General features: G+C 60.4%; 1 long non-coding RNA gene across 1 annotated transcript; it reads right to left on the bottom strand.

The window, feature by feature from the left end:
• Positions 1 to 1,141: 1,141 nt before the first annotated feature.
• On the bottom strand, positions 1,142 to 2,296 carry LOC116584087. Its single transcript, XR_004283058.1, has 3 exons — positions 2,054 to 2,296; positions 1,459 to 1,618; positions 1,142 to 1,194 (listed from the first exon to the last, which is right to left on the bottom strand). It is a non-coding gene; the product is annotated as an uncharacterized LOC116584087 (long non-coding RNA).
• Positions 2,297 to 7,353: the final 5,057 nt, after the last annotated feature.

The following is a 7,353-nucleotide window of genomic DNA, read 5'->3' on the forward strand; positions in this document are numbered from 1 at the left end:
GCAGGGTCAGGGTCAGGGTCAGGGTCAGGGACAGGGTCAGGGGCAGGGGCAGGGGCAAGAACAGGTTTAGGATTTGGGTCTGGGGCAGGTGTAGGGGCAGGTGCAGGGGCAGGACCTGGGTCTGGGGCACGTGCCGGGGCAGGTGCAGGGGCAGTGGCCCTGTCAGGGAAAGGAGAAGGGATAGGAGCGGGGGAATGGGCACGGGCAGGAGCTGGGGCAAGGGCAGGGGTGATGGCCTGGGCCAGGTCAAGGGCAGAAGCTGGGTCTGGGGCGGGAACAGGGGCCTAGGCAGGGTTAGGGGAAGGGGGAGTGTTCCTGGCAGGGCCAGGGGAAGGGATGGCGGCAGTTGAAGGGGAAGACGCAGGGACAGGGCCTGGGTCTGGGGCAGGAACAGGGAAAGTGGAGGCCTTCCTGGCAGGGGCAGGGGCAGGGGCAGGGGCAGGGCCAGGGGCAAGACCAGGGGTAGGACCTGGGTCTGGGGCAAGTGCAGGGGCAGTGGCCCTGGCAGGGAAAAGAGAAAGGACAGGGGCAGGGGCAGACGCAGGGGCAGGAGTAGGAGCAGGATCTGAGGCAAGTGCCTTGGTGATGACTGGGGCAGGGTCAAGGGCAGGAGCTGGGTCTGGGGCAGGAACAGGGGCACTGGCAGGGAAAGTGGAGGCCTTCCAGGCAGGGGCACGGGAAGGGGCAAGGGAAAGGGCAGGAACAGGGTTAGGACCTGGGTCTGGGGCCGGTGCAGGGGCAGGTGCCTGGGCAGTGGCCCTGGCACGGAAAGGCGGAGGGATAGGGGTGGGGGAAGGGGCAGGGGCAGGGGCAGGAGCTGGGGCAAGGGCAGGGGTGATGGCCTGGGCGAGGTCAAGGGCAGGAGCTGGGTCTGGGGCAGGAACAGGGGCCCAGGGAGGGGTCGGGGAAGGGATGGGACCAAGGGAGGATCTGGGTCAAGGGCCAGAACAGGAGCACAGGCAGGGGCAGGGGAAGTGGGAGTCGCTCTGGCAGGGGCAGGGGAAGGGGGAGCGGCAGGAGCAGCGGTGGGGGCAGGAGCAGGAGCCAGCTCTCCCCGGACAGCATCAGCATCTTCGTGGGCAGGCGCCCCGGCACTTGTGGGCTCCCGGTCTCCCGCCGAAGTGACTCCAGACACCATGCGCCCCTCCGGAGTTGCTGAAGTTGGGAGTGGGTCTAGCTCCTCCACTGGAGAAGCTGAGAGACGAGAGAAGGTCACCCACGGGCCTGCCTCTCCCTGTGGCTTTGCAGAGACAGAGCCCAGCCCGGGGCCTCCCGGAGAAGCCGCAGCCACGAAGGAACCCTCCCGGGGACGTCTCCCCGACTGCAGTCCACCCCCTGGGTGCTCCGAGCCAAGTCGAGGCTCCTGGCCCCACACCGGCCTGTGGGGGCTTCTCCCTGTGGGGCCCAGCACCGAGCCCTCCCCACACAGCCACAGGCACCCCACCCCAGCCTTCTCACCCTCGGACTTGGCCTCCGTGGGCTCCGTGTCCAGGACCGCAGTCCAGTGGAGTACCGCGGGCAGTGTTCTGGGAGGTACCGGAGGCCTTCCCAGGACCGGGGACTCCGGGGTCGGCGAGGAGTGCGTGTCTTCCCGCCTCCTTCCTAGTTCATCCGTGGCCTGCCAAGGCAGAGACGGGGAGTGTGCAAGAGGCGTCAGAGCCCTGCCCGGCCGTACCCACCATGCTCCTGCCCAGTGCCCCTGCTTCTCCCAGATCCCACGCAGACCTGTGCGTGCACAGCCCCGCACCTGGGTCACTGACCCGTCCCTGCAGCGTCTCAGGATCAACCCTGGGCAGAAGGGTGCAGCCCCCACACTCCGTCCCACCTAGCCAGCCTTAACCTGGGGTGTGAACATGACCTGCCCACCAGGCATCTGACCCCTCATCAGCCTGCTCCTGCTCGGGGCGTCTCCACCCCCCATGAGCTCTCTTTACACACACACACACACACACACACACACACACACACACATCCACAAACAGGGAGGAGACGTAGGCCTACACGGGTCGGTCAGAAGGTGTGGGGCTGTCTGACTTGAGCCTCCCGCTGTCACCTTTTGATTCTTTTTGCCAAAGGGCCAGAGTCGTCGGGGAAGCCTGACACGACCTGCCCAGTGGGGGGACGTGTTTGGCGGGCGAGCTCTCCTCTGCCTGCATCCTCTGGGCTTCGGTAGGCAGCAGCAGAACATGGCGCTTCCTTCAGGATCTGCCCAGAAATGAGCTGGGCAGGGGGGTTTTCTCTGGAATGTGGGTGCCTGGATACGTGGGTTCCAATTCCGTTGGGCTGTGTCGTCAGGGAAGTGAGGTCACCACTGCCTGGGGGCTCCTTACCCGACTTCCTGCTCCCACCAGAGCTCCCTGAGGGCGCCCCTCCCCCAGCTGCTCAAGGCTCCCCCTCCACCCCATGCCCTGTCCATCCAGTGACCCCCACACGGCCTCCCCACAGCCCCTGGGAGGCCTGGGTGCAGCAGTTGTCCCCGCTGGGAGGGCCCAGAGCTGGGTTCAGACGGGGCTCCTGCTCCTCCTGCCCAGGACTGTGAGCCCGCACACACCCTTGCCTCTCAGGGCCTCCCCAGGCTCCCCATCTGCACACTGGGGGTGTCCTGGCATCTCCTTCTAGGGATGCCTTCAGTTGTAGGACATCTCCATACATTCCATCCCCGCTCTCCCAGGAGGCTGGTGCACACACTTGGCCAGGCACGGGTGAGCCAGGGGCTGGGCGGGGGCATGGAACACGGCCCAGAGGGGCCTGGATCTGCTCTGGGATCCAGGCAAAGCCACCGTCCTCCTGCCTGGATGGTCCGGGATGGGACCATCCCCCGTGGCAAGGTTGCAGTGCATGGCTTCTGACCTTGGTGACACAGACTTCCCGGGGCTCCCATTAGATGGAGGTCCAAGGGCCTCGTCTGCGCCCATGTGCTGGCCAGCCCCCACAGGGGACCCCGGGCATTCCCGAATCCGTCCTCCCAGGGTGGATGGCGCGTGGGACTGAGAAGGGGACAAAATGTTTGGCTGCCATTTCCCGGCCGATGGAGGAAAGTCTGGGACTTCTCCTGGTTCCCTCTCTCCTGGGTTCAGTGTCTGTCTCTGTCTTTGTCTTTGTCTCTGTGCCTGCGTCTGTCTCTGTTCATGGGTGTCTCCCAGGAGCCGGATCTGGGGGCTCCAGGGGTGATGGGAGAAACCTCTGAAGTCTCCCTTGTCCCTGTTTCCCTTTCCTGGGCTGGTGCTCGGTTCCTTGCTAAGTAAGGCCTTCTCACGCTGAGCAGAGCTCTGACTCTGGAACCTCTTCCCAATGGGGACCCTGAGGCTGCAACAAGGAGGGTCCTGCCCTGGGTCCCCAGACCAGGGGTCCAGTGCTCTGCCACATTCTGCAAGCCCACAAGGTCAGCCCCCCGTGTCTCCAGGCTATCTTCTGCTCAGAAGGACCTTGAAGGAGTCCAAAGCATTTTCCCAAGACTGGGAGCACAGTGGGTCAGGGAGAGAGATTCAAGGCCTACAAGCCTGTGGGAGACTAGGGACACCCTGTCTCTATGGCCCCACTGATAGAAGAGGAAGGGGAGGCCTTCGGTGCTGTAGCCCTGTCCACACTGGGGGGTACCTCTTCCTACTTCTAGTAGTCCAGGGTGGTGATGGACACCAGGCCCCAGACCCTGTCCCCACCCAGTGCCCTGGCAAAGCCCCTGGGCCCCTTGGGGACCCCTTGACCATCAGCCTGTCCTGTCTCCCCTCCCCATGCTTTGGATCTCGGTCCTTGCCAGGAGTCCTGATGCCCCCGACCCCATGGCCCCGCTGTCTCCAACTTCTTTCTTCTTTCCCCCTTGTTACCCACCATTTTCTCAGGGTGTCTCCCCCTCTGACCCCTAGCTGGGCAGAGTGGGGTGTGTGTGTGTGTGTGTGTGTGTGTGTGTGTGTGTGTGCACGCTCAAACACATATGCCTCTAGCTGTCTGGGGATGCCCGAGGTCATGTCCCCACATGGGATGGGGTGGGTAGCTCTCCCCAAGGATCTGAGGAGCTCTCACCCTCAAAGCAAACCTCTTGGGAGGGTCAGGAATTGCCTAGGACTGGAGGGAAGCTCTGCTTCTTGGACTCTGTACCCGATTTTTGTCCTGGGCCAGTCGCTGCCTCTCTTGAGCCCAGGTTCCCAACTGTCCCTGAGGGTTGGACATGGAAATGCTTGAACCTGGCTGTTCCTCCAGGGGTAGGTGGAGGAAAGGTGCACCAGGCACACAGACCTCCATTCCGAGAGGGCCAGGTGTGCCCAGGAGACCTGCACACAGCACCTGTCCCATGACCCAGCCTTGTGGTGGATGCGTACCCACCATGGCGCTGTCCATGACTGGTCCCCCATGTTCCCTCACCACTGCCAAGTGCTCTGTCGCCCCAAAGTCTGCTGAGCACCGGAACCGTGCCTATCCTGGGAAGCAAGGCTCAGGGTGCAAGGCCAGGCGGATTGGACATCTGGGGATGCAGAGGTCATCCAATACCCCCCACCCAGCGGGCCTAGAATTCAGAATCCGTCCTAGGGTCCTGCTCAATGAGGGCTTGAGCCAGAGGACACGGAGTCATCAGTGGAGGCCAAATCAGGGCAGGGAGATCAGTGGGCCGCTTCCACTTCTCTCTCCCTCTGCTGGGTCTTCCTGGTTGTTCCCTGGGACAGAGGCCCAGCCTGTCCTTGGATAGAGCCCTGGCTTGAGTCGGTGGGTGGGAAGGAGGACAGGGAAGGTTAGGGTTTGAGTTAGGGGTTTGGGTTAGGGTGAGGGTTATAGTTAGGGTTAGGGTTAGGGTCAGGTTCAGGGTCAGGGTCAGGGTCAGGGTCAGGGCAAGTTTTAGGGTTACGGTCAGGGTTAGGGTCAGGGTCAGGGCCAGGGTTAGGGATAGGGTCAGGGTTAGGTTTAGGGACGGGGTCAAGGTCAGGGTCAGGGTCAGGGTTCAGGTCAGGGCCAGGGTTAGGGTTAGGGTCAAAGTCAGGTTTCAGTTTAGGTGCCAGTTTAGGGTAGGATCAGGGTTAGGGTTAAGTTCAGGGTCAGGGTAGGGTCAGGGTTAGGGTTTGGGGTTAGGGTTAGGGTTAGTGTTAGGGTTGTGGTTAGGATAGGGTTAGACAGGTGTAGGGTCAGGCTTAGGGTTAGGGTTTAGGGTTGGGGTTAGGGTTAGAATCAGGGTTAGGTTTAGGGTCAGGGTCCTTGTTAGGGTCAGGGTCAGGGTTAGGGTCAGGGTCGTGGTCAGTGTTACGGTCTGGGTAAGGGTCTGGGTCAGTGTTAGTGTTAGGGCAGGGCCAGTGTCAGGGTTAGGGTAAGTTTTAGCGTTAGGGTTAAGGTTAGGTTTAGTGTTAGGGTCAGGGCCAGGGTCAGGGTTAGGGCACGTTTTAGGGTTAGGGTCAGGGTCAGGGTTAGGACCGGGGTTAGGGTTTGGCTCAGGGTTAGGTTTAGGGACAGGGTCATGGTCAGGGTCAGTGTTCTGGTCAGGGCCAGGTTTAGGTTTTTGGTCTGAGTCAGGGTTCAGTGTAGGTTCCAGTTTAGGGTCAGGGTTAGGGTTAGGTTCAGGGTCAGGGTTAGGGTTAGGGTTAGGGCTTGGGGATAGGGTTAGGGTTAGTGTTAGGGGTGGGGTTAGGGTAGGGTTAGACAGGGTTAGGGTCTGGGTTAGGGTTAGTGTAGGGGTTAGGGTTAGGGTTAGAATCAGGGTTAAGTTTAAGGTCAGGGTCCGTGTTAGGGTCAGGGTCAGGGTTAGGTTTAGGGTCAGCGTCATCGGTGTTACGGTCAGGATTAGGGTCAGGCTCACCGTCAGCGTCAGGGTCAGTGTTAGGGTCAGGGTTTGTTTCTTGGTTACGGTCAGGGTCAGCTTGAGGGTATTGTTAGGGTTAGGGTCAGGCTCACAATCAGTGTCCGGGTCAGGGTTAGGCTGTAGGGTTAGGGTTAGGGTTAGGGTTAGCGGTTAGGGTTAGGGTTAGTGTTAGGGTCAGCATCAGGGTCACGGTCAGGGTCAGGCTTAGGCTTAGGGTTAGGGTTAGGGTTAGCGTTTAGGGTCAGGGTCCGTGTTAGGGTCAGGGTCAGGGTGAGGTTTAGGGTCAGCGTCATCGGTGTTACGGTCAGGGTTTGGGTCAGGCGCACCGTCAGGGTCAGGGTCAGTGTTAGGGTCAGGGTTTGTTTCTGAGTTACGGTTAAATAGGTTAAATAGGAGTTACGGTTAAATAGGAGTTACGGTTAGGGTTAGGGTTCGGGTTAGAGTTCGGGTTAGGGTCAGGGTTAGGGTCAAGGTCAGGGTCAGGGTCATGTTTAGGCTTTGGTCAGAGTCAGGGTTCAGTTTGGTTCCAGTTTAGGGTCAGGGTCAGGGTTAGGGTTAGGTTCAGGGTCAGGGTTAGGGTCCGGGTTAGGGCTTGTGGTTAGGATTGGGGTTAGTGTTAGGGTTGGGGTTAGGGTAGGGTGAGACAGGGTTAGGTTCAGGGTTAGGGCTAGTGTAGGGGTTAGGGTTAGGTTTAGAATCAGGGTTAGGTTTAGGGTCAGGGTCCGTGTTAGGGTCAGGGTCAGGGTGAGGTTTAGGGTCAGCGTCATTTGTGTTACGGTCAGGCTTAGGGTCAGGCTCACCGTCAGCGTCAGGGTCAGTGTTAGGGTCAGGGTTTGTTTCTTGGTTAGGGTCAGGGTCAGCTTCAGGGTATGGTTAGGTTTAGGGTCAGACTCACAGTCAGGGTCCTGGTCAGGGTTAGGTGTTAGTGTTAGTGTTAGGGTTAGGGTTAGGGTTCGGGTTTGGGTTCAGGTTTACGATTTGAGGTTAGGGTTTGCGTTCGCGTTGAGGTTCGGTGTTAGGGTTACGGTTTAGGGTTCGGGTTCCGGTTCCGATTCGGCTTAGTATTAGGGTTCTGGTTCGGGTTAGGATTAGGCCCTGCATGGTGGCTCGGGGCTGGTCCATCTGTCCTCCCAGTGCTGACCTTCCTTCTCCTTGGCCCTCTGTCATCCTGGATCCTCTCTACGTCCTCCTTAAACTATTATGAATGTCCCCAGGAGCAGGGTGGCAGGAGTGGGGTCTCAGAGGGGCTGCCTCGATCCTGTGCCCCAGACCACACTGAGAAAGGAGCCCCAGGACATTGTGTCAGGAGGACGGGGATGAGGATCCCCTCCATCTCCTTGGGCACGAACACTGTTCCATTCCCTGCTGTCTCACCACTGCTGTGCCCAATCCTACTGAAAACACATCCGTGGCCAACCGAGCCAGAGTTTCTGGGGGTGAGTCCCAGGCTGAGCCCTCCTAGGTGACAGGTGGACCTGTGGCCTGGGATGGGTGCCACTCACGGTTGTCTCAGACAGGGGTGCCTGTCCGCCTTCTCTCCAGGGGCCCTGCATCGGACCTCTGCTTCCTCACGT

The sequence above is a fragment of the Mustela erminea genome, chromosome 2 (assembly GCF_009829155.1).
Source record: "Mustela erminea isolate mMusErm1 chromosome 2, mMusErm1.Pri, whole genome shotgun sequence".
Classification (NCBI taxonomy): Eukaryota; Metazoa; Chordata; class Mammalia; order Carnivora; family Mustelidae; genus Mustela; species Mustela erminea.